Below are 11072 nucleotides of genomic sequence, written 5' to 3'. Positions count from 1 at the left end.
ATGGTTTTCGATTAATGATTGTTTGAGTTAGATGAACTCAAAAGGCATGTTTCCATACATTGCAAGAACTTCTTGTTACTTAAGTCTTATTTTTTTCCCTTTTTGACTTGAGTTAGGATTTGATTAGAAACCCTGTAGAGCCGAGTGGACCCATAAGATAGAGAATCCATTTTGATTATTATCTCACCCAATATTTGTTGATATTTTTTCAGGAAGTTTTATGCATGTAAAGGATAAGGACGAGATGACTTGATGTCCTTGATGACTCGATGTTTTGGATGGCATCTCCGTTGTGTAGATATCTATTTTGAGATCATTCAGAGAATGATCTAGCTCTTAGTTTTTTTTGGCACCTTTATATATATTGTGCCAAAGTTGTAGTTCTTTTTGGGCATATAAATATGTACGATGTTACCAATATGTGCTTATGTATTCCAGTATCAGTATTACACTATGTACAATATGCCTTTCTATGAATATATTATATGAGGGTGTTACAATTGGTATCAGAGCGGGTTAAATCCTCGACCTAGCCATGAAATATTATGAGTTATTCTTTCTGCCTCATTTGTGTATTGTCATCAGTATTCTCAATGTCATATTCATATTATTGAGCCTAATCAACTTAATTCTATTTGTATGACATTTAAGATCATGGCTGACAGACGCAGAGGTCCTGGTAGGCCCAGAACTCGGTATTCAGACCCAGAACCAGCAGTTAGGAGTGATGGTGTTTAGTGGCCTCAATTTGTGCAACAGATGCAACAACAACAAAAATAATTCATGCAGCAGATGATGCAACAATTAAATGGTGCTCTTCACCCTTAAGTGATTCCACAAGAACATACAAATGGTAATTTTCGAGACTTCTTTCGTATGAATCCTCCCGAGTTTCATGGTGGATTGGATTCTGTGAAAGCCCATGAGTGGATAACCAACTTAGAGAGAATCTTTTAGATAATGCACTGTGGTGAAGAGAATAAGGTGGTGTTTGCTTCTCACATGATGATGGGTCCTGCTGTTAGATGGTGGGAAAGTGCTTCAACTTTTATGACTAATCAAGGAGTTCCCAAGGATTGGGAACATTTTAAGACTACCTTCCTAGACAAGTATTTTCCTAGCACTTTGAGAACTCAAAAAGAGTTTGAATTCTAGAAGCTTAGGAAGGGTGTTATGTATGCTAAAAAGTTTAAAGACATGGCTGCTTACTCTAGGCGGGCTATGTATGCACTAGACGAGAAATGGAAAATTGATCAGTTTATATTTGTTTTAAGGGGTGAAATATATCATAGTGTCTCTTGGAGGGAGTTCACTTCTTATGTAGAATTGTTGAGACAATGTTATGTGACTGAGAATAGTTTGAAGAAAGTTTAAGAGGAAAGGGATCGGTATAGAGTTGGCCAAAAGTACCACGGAAGACCAAGTCATCAGTTTAGGCATAGACCTCGACCTTTTAAAGGGAAACAAGTGCAAAATGCAAAATCTACCCCTCATCCTTTTTGCCAAAGGTGTAAGAAGACTCATCATGGAAGATGTGTCTTCAGAGGGTTGAGATGTTATCAGTGTTAGGGAGAAGGTCATATGGCTAAGTATTATCCTCATAATAAGATTCAGATGCAGGGGAAGAGTATTGGTCAAGTTTATACCTCGGATGCAAAGAAGGCTAGGGGTAACAATGCTTTGATTGCTGGTATGTGTCACGTAAATGATCATCCTAGTTTTGTATTCTTTGATTGTGTAATAACACAATCTTTTGTATCGATTGAATGTATGAAGCATTTTGGTTTGAAAGCAATTCCCTTGTCTCCTCCTATGGTGGTAACTACCGTCATGGATAACATTGTAGAGACACCGTTAATTTGTGAAAATTGTTCATGGTCGGTGAATGGTAGAGTTTTTTAGATTAATTTTATATCTTTATCACTTAAGAAGGTTGATATAGTCTTGGGGTTGGATTGGATTTCTGCCGATTTGGTGTTTATTGGGTGTGAAGAGAAGTTAATTATCATCACATCTAGTGAAGCTATTCTAAAGGATGTACTAACCTACGTTGTCAAAAGCGACCCCCATAAAACTTGGGAAAGTATTCGCATTAGACAAAGGTTTTATGGTGCACAAATGAAAATACTATTTTACTAAATGCAGTTACCCAATAAACTGATCACCAAGTAACATGCTTTGTCTGAAGCGACCTTCTAGAGAATCTCAGGAAATATAATCATAACTGAAAAATGTTTTATGACGCATAAAACTAGACTAATTACCAAAATTAATTATGTCATGTTGCTATCAATAATAACGATCCCACAATATTATTTATCGAATGTGCAAATCTTCAGTTAGATCTCAGCTATCATATAAATAAATTTTACCAATTTCATAAATATGAGAAAATATTAAACTCATATAAACTCATAATTTATCAAACAAAGATTCATTACATAGACAATCAAGAAAGATTATATTGTTTCACATTATAAGGATAAAATTATCTAAGGGAAATAGAAATCTAATCTAAGAAAACTAGTCACTTATCCTTAAGGAATTCATGTCTATTACAAGTGAAAAAAACAAGAAGTATAACTTACAAGGATTATGGATGGTTCCCTAATGATTTTTAATTGATTTTTACCATAGTGTCTCATTGAGCATTTTGAATTTGTTGTCAAACATAAAGGTTAGTTAAAATATCGACTAATAACTCTCAATTGTGATTCTCTTTCGATTCAAGCAATTAAGTAGAGGAAGAAACTCCGTCCTCAAAATGTAGGTTCCTTAACTTCTCTAAAGAATGTTAATTACAAAGTTGAGTAATTTTTGAGCTGCCGAAGTAAGAAATACATAAGTGTAAAGTAAGCATAAAGATAAACGAATAGTATTCATAAATAATTTGTTTGACCAAGCATATTATGAAGAAAAAATACAAGTGTGATATTTATAGACAAACACTCATCCGATTAAGAAAAATATCACGCTTTACATAATATAGCCTTGTCTGATTATTAACACAGGAAGTGCATGATTCTTTTATTATAGGGAATACATGATATACGATGTTTGACTTGATATTCTCCTTTGTGACACTTTTCATTTAATCTATTCACACATGCATTTTCTCCTTAGAACACGCCTCTTTGTAACATATACAAACACCTAAATAATTACAAAAAGATTGGAACACAAAAATTGATAAACAAAGTTTGTATTCGAAAATGAAAGAGAAACAAAAAAAATTAATATTGTATTAAGGATGAACATCAAGGTAAAAAATAAAGGAAGACGAGAAAGAAAGACTATCGTAAACATATGTAATTATTAAATATTTGAAAAATGAGTAAATATATTTTAGTCAATTCTAACTATAACTAAAAATGAGAAATGTAAGAACATGATACCTGTTTGAATTTTTAAAATAGATTTAATTTAACTTTTATGTTATTGTATTTTTCAATTATTTACATAACTCAACTATATCTTTTAAATATTCATATAATTCATAAAAAAACTTTAAAATAGACACTATTAGATATTATAATATATACAAAAAAAAATTTTATATATATATATATACATTACAATAATTTTGAAAAAAAAAAGACATAATTTCTTAAATTATTACCTTCAGTGTGAAGAGTGAATCTCTCATGTTTTATTTCTATATGCATATGGAGTTACTAACTTGTAAGAACGTTTCCAAAACAAGATCAAATGAAGAATTGTATAACCCTATTATTTTCAGAGAGCAAGACAAGAGAAGAATCTCATCAATAGTAAAAGAAATAGAAAAACACGAACCCTTATATAATTGTTTCATACACACGAACCAGAACTAGCAAAACACACAAAAATAACAATGGATTCTTCGAAATGGAGACATTACCTTTGATGAATCAAAAACCCTTGAACTCCTTCGAAATGAAGTTCAAGGGTTTCATGTATTCAATTTATTCTGGGTTCGATTTGAAACGGACACATAAACAACTCAAAAGAGTCCGTTAATGGAGTCATAAACCCTTGGAGCAATGGAAAGAGTTTGAAACATAAATGTATTCAATTGATTCTGGGTTCGATTTGAAAGGGAAACATAAACAGATTAGGGTTTGTTAGGAAACATGAACACAATTGATTATGGGTTTTGATTGAACTCGATTTTACACATAGGTAGGGTTTTGGATGAAATCAGTTTTACTTGTCTTTTGGATTAAATCCATTACACATACATGTAGGATTTTGGATGAAACTCTTTAGAGGAAATGTGTTTTAGCGTAAAATGAAAATAGGGAAGCTGAAAAGTAACGAGGGAAAAGGGGAAAAAAGAAGGGGATAAATGAAAAGTATCAAAAATCTTTTTAAATATAATAAGATAACAACAATTTTCACCTATATTGTTGTAATTTAGTGGTTAACAAAAATTTGGAGAATCTCTAGTCTGACTCTACTTAAATAAATAAATATTATGTAAAGAAAATAAAAATCGTAGCCTCGACTAGGCTAGTTTTAAATAAATAAAAAATTAATAAAACATGTATATTATTAGATAGAGTCAGTCCAACTCTAAATAATCAAACAATATTTATTTAAAGATAATATGTAGCCTTAGCTAGGCCGACTCTAATACTATTTTAATTATACATTATGACAAAATGTCTTGTAGTGTGGGCTTAGCCAACACTATTTAGTGTCAGTGGCCGACACTAAAATAGAAGGCTAAAATGCATTTTTTTCTCTTGACAACACATTAGTATTTTTTAACACATTAATTTTGACTTTCTAATATTTGTGAAAAAATTAAGTAAATTTTATTTTTGTAATTTATTGTTAAAATTTAATTTATTGGTTAACTCTTATTTACATAAATATCATCAAATATAAATTATTTTATTTTCAATAAAACTAAGTTTAAAAAATTATTTTTTTATCATAATAATAAAACATAAATATAAAAGAAAGAAGACAATTGTGAGTAAAAAAAACACACACTTGAAAGGATATGTTTGACTATTATTTCATAACATAGTGGAATGAAACAAATGAGAAAAATATTTCATTTTAGAAATTTTTGGATGGAATCAAATAAGTTGTCATTTTTATTCGATCGGAAGAGAAGGAATTGTTAGAGGAGTTTTTCACTAAGGAGCATTGAACATTGTGTGACTTCTTCTTTTAGAGCAACACATTTGTAAGAGACACACCACTTATTCACCTAAAACCTTAAGGTGATAGGTGCGTGAGTTCTCTCACTCACTTATAAGTCTCTATATTTTCAACAAATGTGTGACTATTACCCATAATACTCACACTTGACACATTCTCAACAGAAATATGATGATAATTGATAAGGGTGTTCAAATCCAAAACAATCCAAATAAAAATCATAAATTAATTTTAAAAAATTAAAAATTCCAAAAACTGAATATTATTGGATGTTATTTTGTAAATATCACTCAGTTCAGATCAATTTTTGAATTGAGTTTTCAAAATCCATCCAAAACGAATCGAACCATATATATATATATATATATATATATATATATATATATATATATATATATATATATTATTTTAATATGATACAATGTCATTTATTTTTTTAATACTATTTATTAGCTTAATTTAATCTATTTTTTTATATTATTTTATTTGTTTCAACGATAACTGATCATTCTTATTTTGTAATATTAATTTTTGATATATTATAATTTATATATTATATCAAATATATTATTTATCAGCATTTTTATAATCTTAATAAAAAATATAATTTGTAACTTGAATAATAAAAAATCGATCAAAATTAAAGCCCATGAAATTGGATTGGATGAGATCAAATTTTTTAATTAATCATCCAAAACTGAACCGAACCGCGAGTAAAATTGTATTTGGATCAGATGAGTTTTTTCTTCAAAATCTATCCAAACCGCACCGCGAACACCATATAGCAATTGATGGAATAAAATGGAATACATACCGCTTCATTATGCTTCGCTCCATCCAATTTTAAATGAACATACTTGTTGTACCCCTAAATTTGCCCTCCCTTTTCTCGCCTGTGCATCCAATCCCTTGATCGGGAGAAGACTTGTATACATTCATAATTCATCCACATGCATCATTCATCATGGATTCAGAAGAAACTTGGACTCATAAAGCTAGGGTTTGCATAAATATCAAAGTTCTAGGGCATGGTCTAATCACAACATCAGCACAGGGGATGAGAAACCCTAATGATGGTGGTGAAGGTTGATTTCAATAAAGGGATGGCCAGACAGTCTAGGGCCTTCAAAGCCCTAATTCCTCAAGGCATGACTTTATGGAGCTTCCCCCAGGCCTTATCTTGGTCTCCAAAGCCCTAATAAGAAGATGAGAATCAAATGGACTTGGTGACTCCATTGTGCATTCATGACCCTTCAATCTTTACCCTTTGTCAGTTTTGCTTGGCCTAACCCTTCTTAGAGCATTGGTCTTGGTCCCAAGTCAATGATGTTATCCATATGGTTGGGGATATGCCTTTGGTCCTGACCATCTGAATATTCAAATTCCTTGTGTTTCAAGCCACTTGTTGGTCATGCCATTGGTGCATGGGCATTATGTCAAAACCTTAATCTTATGGTCTCAGTCAGGTTATTTTTCAAAATTCCAAGTCATAAAACAAAACAATTTGGAAATCAATTTCAAACCATTTGTCAATCCATTTCATGTCATTTTAAACCATTACATGTGATTTTACATAAGAAAATACAAAAATTGACCAATTGTTGACTTTGGTCAACAGTTGACTTTTTGGTCAACTTTGACCAAAGTCAACCCAAGACCCTAATACCCTAAATTCCATCATGATCATCAATCCATTGTCCATTTACAAAGAAAATACCAAAAAAATGAAGTTTTGACCTATTGTTGACTTTGGTCAACAGTTGACTTTTTGGTCAACATTTGACTTTTTGGTCAACTTTGACCAAAGTCAACCTCCCTTTTTTTTACCATTAAAAACCTAACCTAACCTAATTTGCCTTGATTCTTCATCCAATCTTCATGCTTGGTAGTGTTTTCTCTTGATTGCTTCTATTACAAGTAAGTGACTTTGTGCACACCATGTTATTTGGACATTTTGGAATCAATAACCATTGGTCTTGGTCTGTCCCAAACCAGTTCCAAAGAGTTCTCTAACAACACAACATTATCCCTTGCTTATCACTCATGGCTCTAACCAAACAAACAATACACCAAACCATGTGACCTAGCCAATGGAAACCCTATGCCAGCCCTGCTACTGCAGCAGCTCATATTACAACATGTTGCACACACTTTGCCTTGCCCAATATCTTGCAGCAGCACCATAAGCATATAACCAGCTGAACCTACACTTGGCCTTGAGTTTGTGATGGTGATAATGGCTCATGGAAGCTGCATGGAAATCTCCCTGCATAAATGGTCCAGCATAACCAAACTCAGGAAACTTCATACCAACCCAAGGCCAAATGTAGACCTTAGCCACCCTGCTGCACCAAGCCTAAAGGCAAATCTCCATCATGCTACAAACTAGCCTGTGCAAAATCACCATGCCTTGCAGCCTGTACAACATCAGACCATGACCTTGCAGTGAATGTACACCAACACAATAATTTGTCAGCATCATGGCCAAGCATTAATTCTGCAGTGAATATTATGGTTCAGAACAAGGACCAATTGCAGAACCCTCATGCAGCAGTTGGAAAACCATATCATTGCATCATCAGGTGATGGCCTTTTAATCATAAGCCTAACAATCCAATTCAGCTAACCAATGCTAACATACATTGGTGCAAAAGCCTAATAGGGAGTTAAGACGGTAAAGGTCCAAACACTCTTGCATCAAGCCAAGGCAACACAAATTACCCAACCTGCAGCAGGACACAAGCATGAGCCAAGTGAAAACCTATATCAAAACCAACAGCAGAGGCATACACAGTCAATTAGCAAGCAACATACTTCATTCATCAAACACCTGTAGGATCAAGCCAAGAGTTATGCCATGACACACCACACATATGAACACCTGCAGACACAAAACCAGCACCCATGTTCTCATCGACCAAGCACAAACATTGTCCAAACATCCTACAAGGGAAAGGCAAAAGCATCATCAGCACTAGCTAAACATAGGCCAACAGAATCATCAAGGCAACAAAACTGGAACTAAACCACACATCATTAACTCAACTCAACCTGCCAAAGCATTATGACTGAGCAAAACTAAAGTTGAACCTACCATTCACCATATCAATGTGACAAGCAATGTCAAAAACCATGCAAACTCTCACCTGCTACAGAGCCAAAGCATACACACCCACAGGATAAAACACCAAAACCTGTCATCAAGCAATGCATAACAATCATCATAACATGACCCAAGCTAATTCATTAACCCAGTTTTCATAACCAATGCTCATTGGTGAAGGTCCACTGATCAGTGCATTTTGATGCACGTTCTTCCATGTTTGTACTTAAGCATTTCTTCGGTTTGCTTTGATTATTTTTATGTTTTAATGTGTTTTCATAATTTATTTTATTTTTGCACTTATTTAATTTTCGTATTTAATTTTCAGCATTAGCAGCTTTCGCGAGAAAAATCATATCTTGAGCTAGGAGTATTGGATTGAGACGTGCTACCAGTCGATGAAAAGCTAAGAAAAAGATCTACAACTTTTGTTCAGAAGTCGAGAGCTGAATCAGCCTGTAGCAGGGCCAGAAAGTCTGTTGAAGTTGCATAATTTTATTTGTATTTTTGTTGGGTCATTTGTAGTGGGCTGGGTCGACCCAGTTGAGTTGTAAAACGGGTCTTTGTTTTCCTCTAGGTCTAGCAGCCGTACACCATTGGGAATTGGACGGGAAAATTACTATTCACGAAATACTTGAAAGCTTTGGCAAGAATTCTCATGAAGAACTAATCGATCCAAACAATTTGCTGTATTCGGGTTCCGATACCTTGAGATTTTAGTAATTCTTATTCAGGTTTTTTATTCCTTTCAATATTAATATATGTATTTTGTTTGCTTAATCCGATTTACATATGCTATATTGATTTAATCCGATTGATTGTGTGATCCTAACTATAGTCACGATTTCGTTTGCTTAATTCGTTATCGAGTTCGTTTAATTCATGTTTGCTTAATTCATGAAACTTAATCCCGTTTGCTTAATTCGGATAATAGGAACATACAACTTATACTATCAATTGCGCTTGTCAGTTGATATTATAATCGAATAGGAATAGTTAATCTGCGGTTGGAATTACGATAGTCAATGATAGGCAAAGACTGAATCAGTAAATTGTTGCTACAACTTATTTCAATAATCACTTATTTTAATCTAATTTGTAATTGAATCCTAAACCAACCAAAACCCCATTAATCGTTACTATCATTGGTTAATTCATTCAAGAACCCTTGTGAGAACGATAATCCGAGTAAATTTGTCGCTAAACTATATTTTTGTAAAAAATACTCGTTTTTGATCCGCGCGCGACAGCGGATTAAATTGACACCGTTGCCGGGGATTCTTGTCGAATTAGCCAATAGTCATAGGTGTTGTTTCCAAGCTAACATCAAAACATAAGCCCAAAATGGAGAAAGGCACACCATGATACTAGTACAAACACATGCTACACATTGCCAGCACGGATCAATACAAGAAAAGAGTTACCTACATGATGACACTCTCCAACACAACATGCACATCAGATTCCAGCTGGTGGATGAAAGATACATCTTGTTCCCTAGAAGCAACAACTATTAAGCCTCATGATCCATAGGACAAAAAGAATAAGAAATGGGGCAGAGGGCACAACAGACCAAGGAGAATGCAGTCATGTGCAAGGAAACATCTGGTATGAGGTATCTCACTTTCCTGCATCAACCATACATCATGCAGTCAAATGCAGTCCATGTTGAAATTAGAGTATGCATATTGAAGAAGGTGGAGACCTAAAAATCCATTAACAACCTAGCACATCAACCAACACATATCCACATCAGTGCAAGTAAGACCTGCAGTGAAAAAAACCAAGTTAAAACCATTCACCAAGCCATTGATCCACCTGCTGCACTATCCAACCAGATGAGCCATGAAATACACAATGCAATCTACAGCAAATCAATAGCTTCACAACATAACAAGTCACCAACTCAGTCAACCACATCACTAATCATAACTCAATTTAATAGAGGTTGATTCAGCTCACTAACCTAATGCCATGTTGTTTAACTGAAACTAACCCACTTATCAGTGTCACATACTAAAATGCCACCTGCAACAGTTTCAGCAGGTGACCAACCTAATTCCATGTAATGGCAGTTCAACATAACCCTGCATAAACCAACTCATTAATCACTAAGAGAAAAACCTGCTCAGCAGGTCATCAATCATATTAAGTTCAGCTCCACTTAAACCAACCTGTGATAACCAGTAAGAGGAAAACAAATTCAAGTCATTAACAACTCCTAACTAACTGAGTTAACTACTAACTCAGTGAGCCAATGCTAACCAACTCCGAGCCTCATCTAACTAACTCCAGACCTCAATCCAAAGCTACCAAATTCCCAAACCTAAGCTCTATTTAAGAAACTCACCTTTCTCATTTTCAGCACCCTTGGAACCTTGGCATTTGCGTGAATTCACTCTCTCTGCAATATTTTCCTCACCCTCACCAAAGCTCTCTCTCTCTCTCCCTCTTTCTCTCTCTCTTTCTCTCTCTCTCTCTCTCTCTCTCTCTCTCTCTCTCTCTCTCTCTCTCTCTCTCTCTCTCTCTCTCTCTCTCTCTCTCTCTCTCTCTCTCTCTCTCTCTCTCTCTCAAAAAGCCATTGAAGCTTCACATTGAAGCTTCAATTTAGCTTGAGCTTAACCACTGCTTTGCTCACCATTCTCAATCCAGAAGAAGAAGAAGAAAGAGGAAGAAGGAACGTGTAAAACGAGATCAAGAACTAACCTATTGAAGTTTCCGATCGTCTTCTCCGGTAAGTCCATCTATCTTCTGTAAGGTTTTCTTACATTGAGCATACCGGAGTGTAGCTTTGAGGCTAGGGAGTGAAAGCCCT

Source organism: Lathyrus oleraceus, chromosome 6 (assembly GCF_024323335.1).
Source record: "Lathyrus oleraceus cultivar Zhongwan6 chromosome 6, CAAS_Psat_ZW6_1.0, whole genome shotgun sequence".
Lineage (NCBI taxonomy): Eukaryota > Viridiplantae > Streptophyta > Magnoliopsida > Fabales > Fabaceae > Lathyrus > Lathyrus oleraceus.
This window is presented reverse-complemented; position numbering follows the sequence as displayed.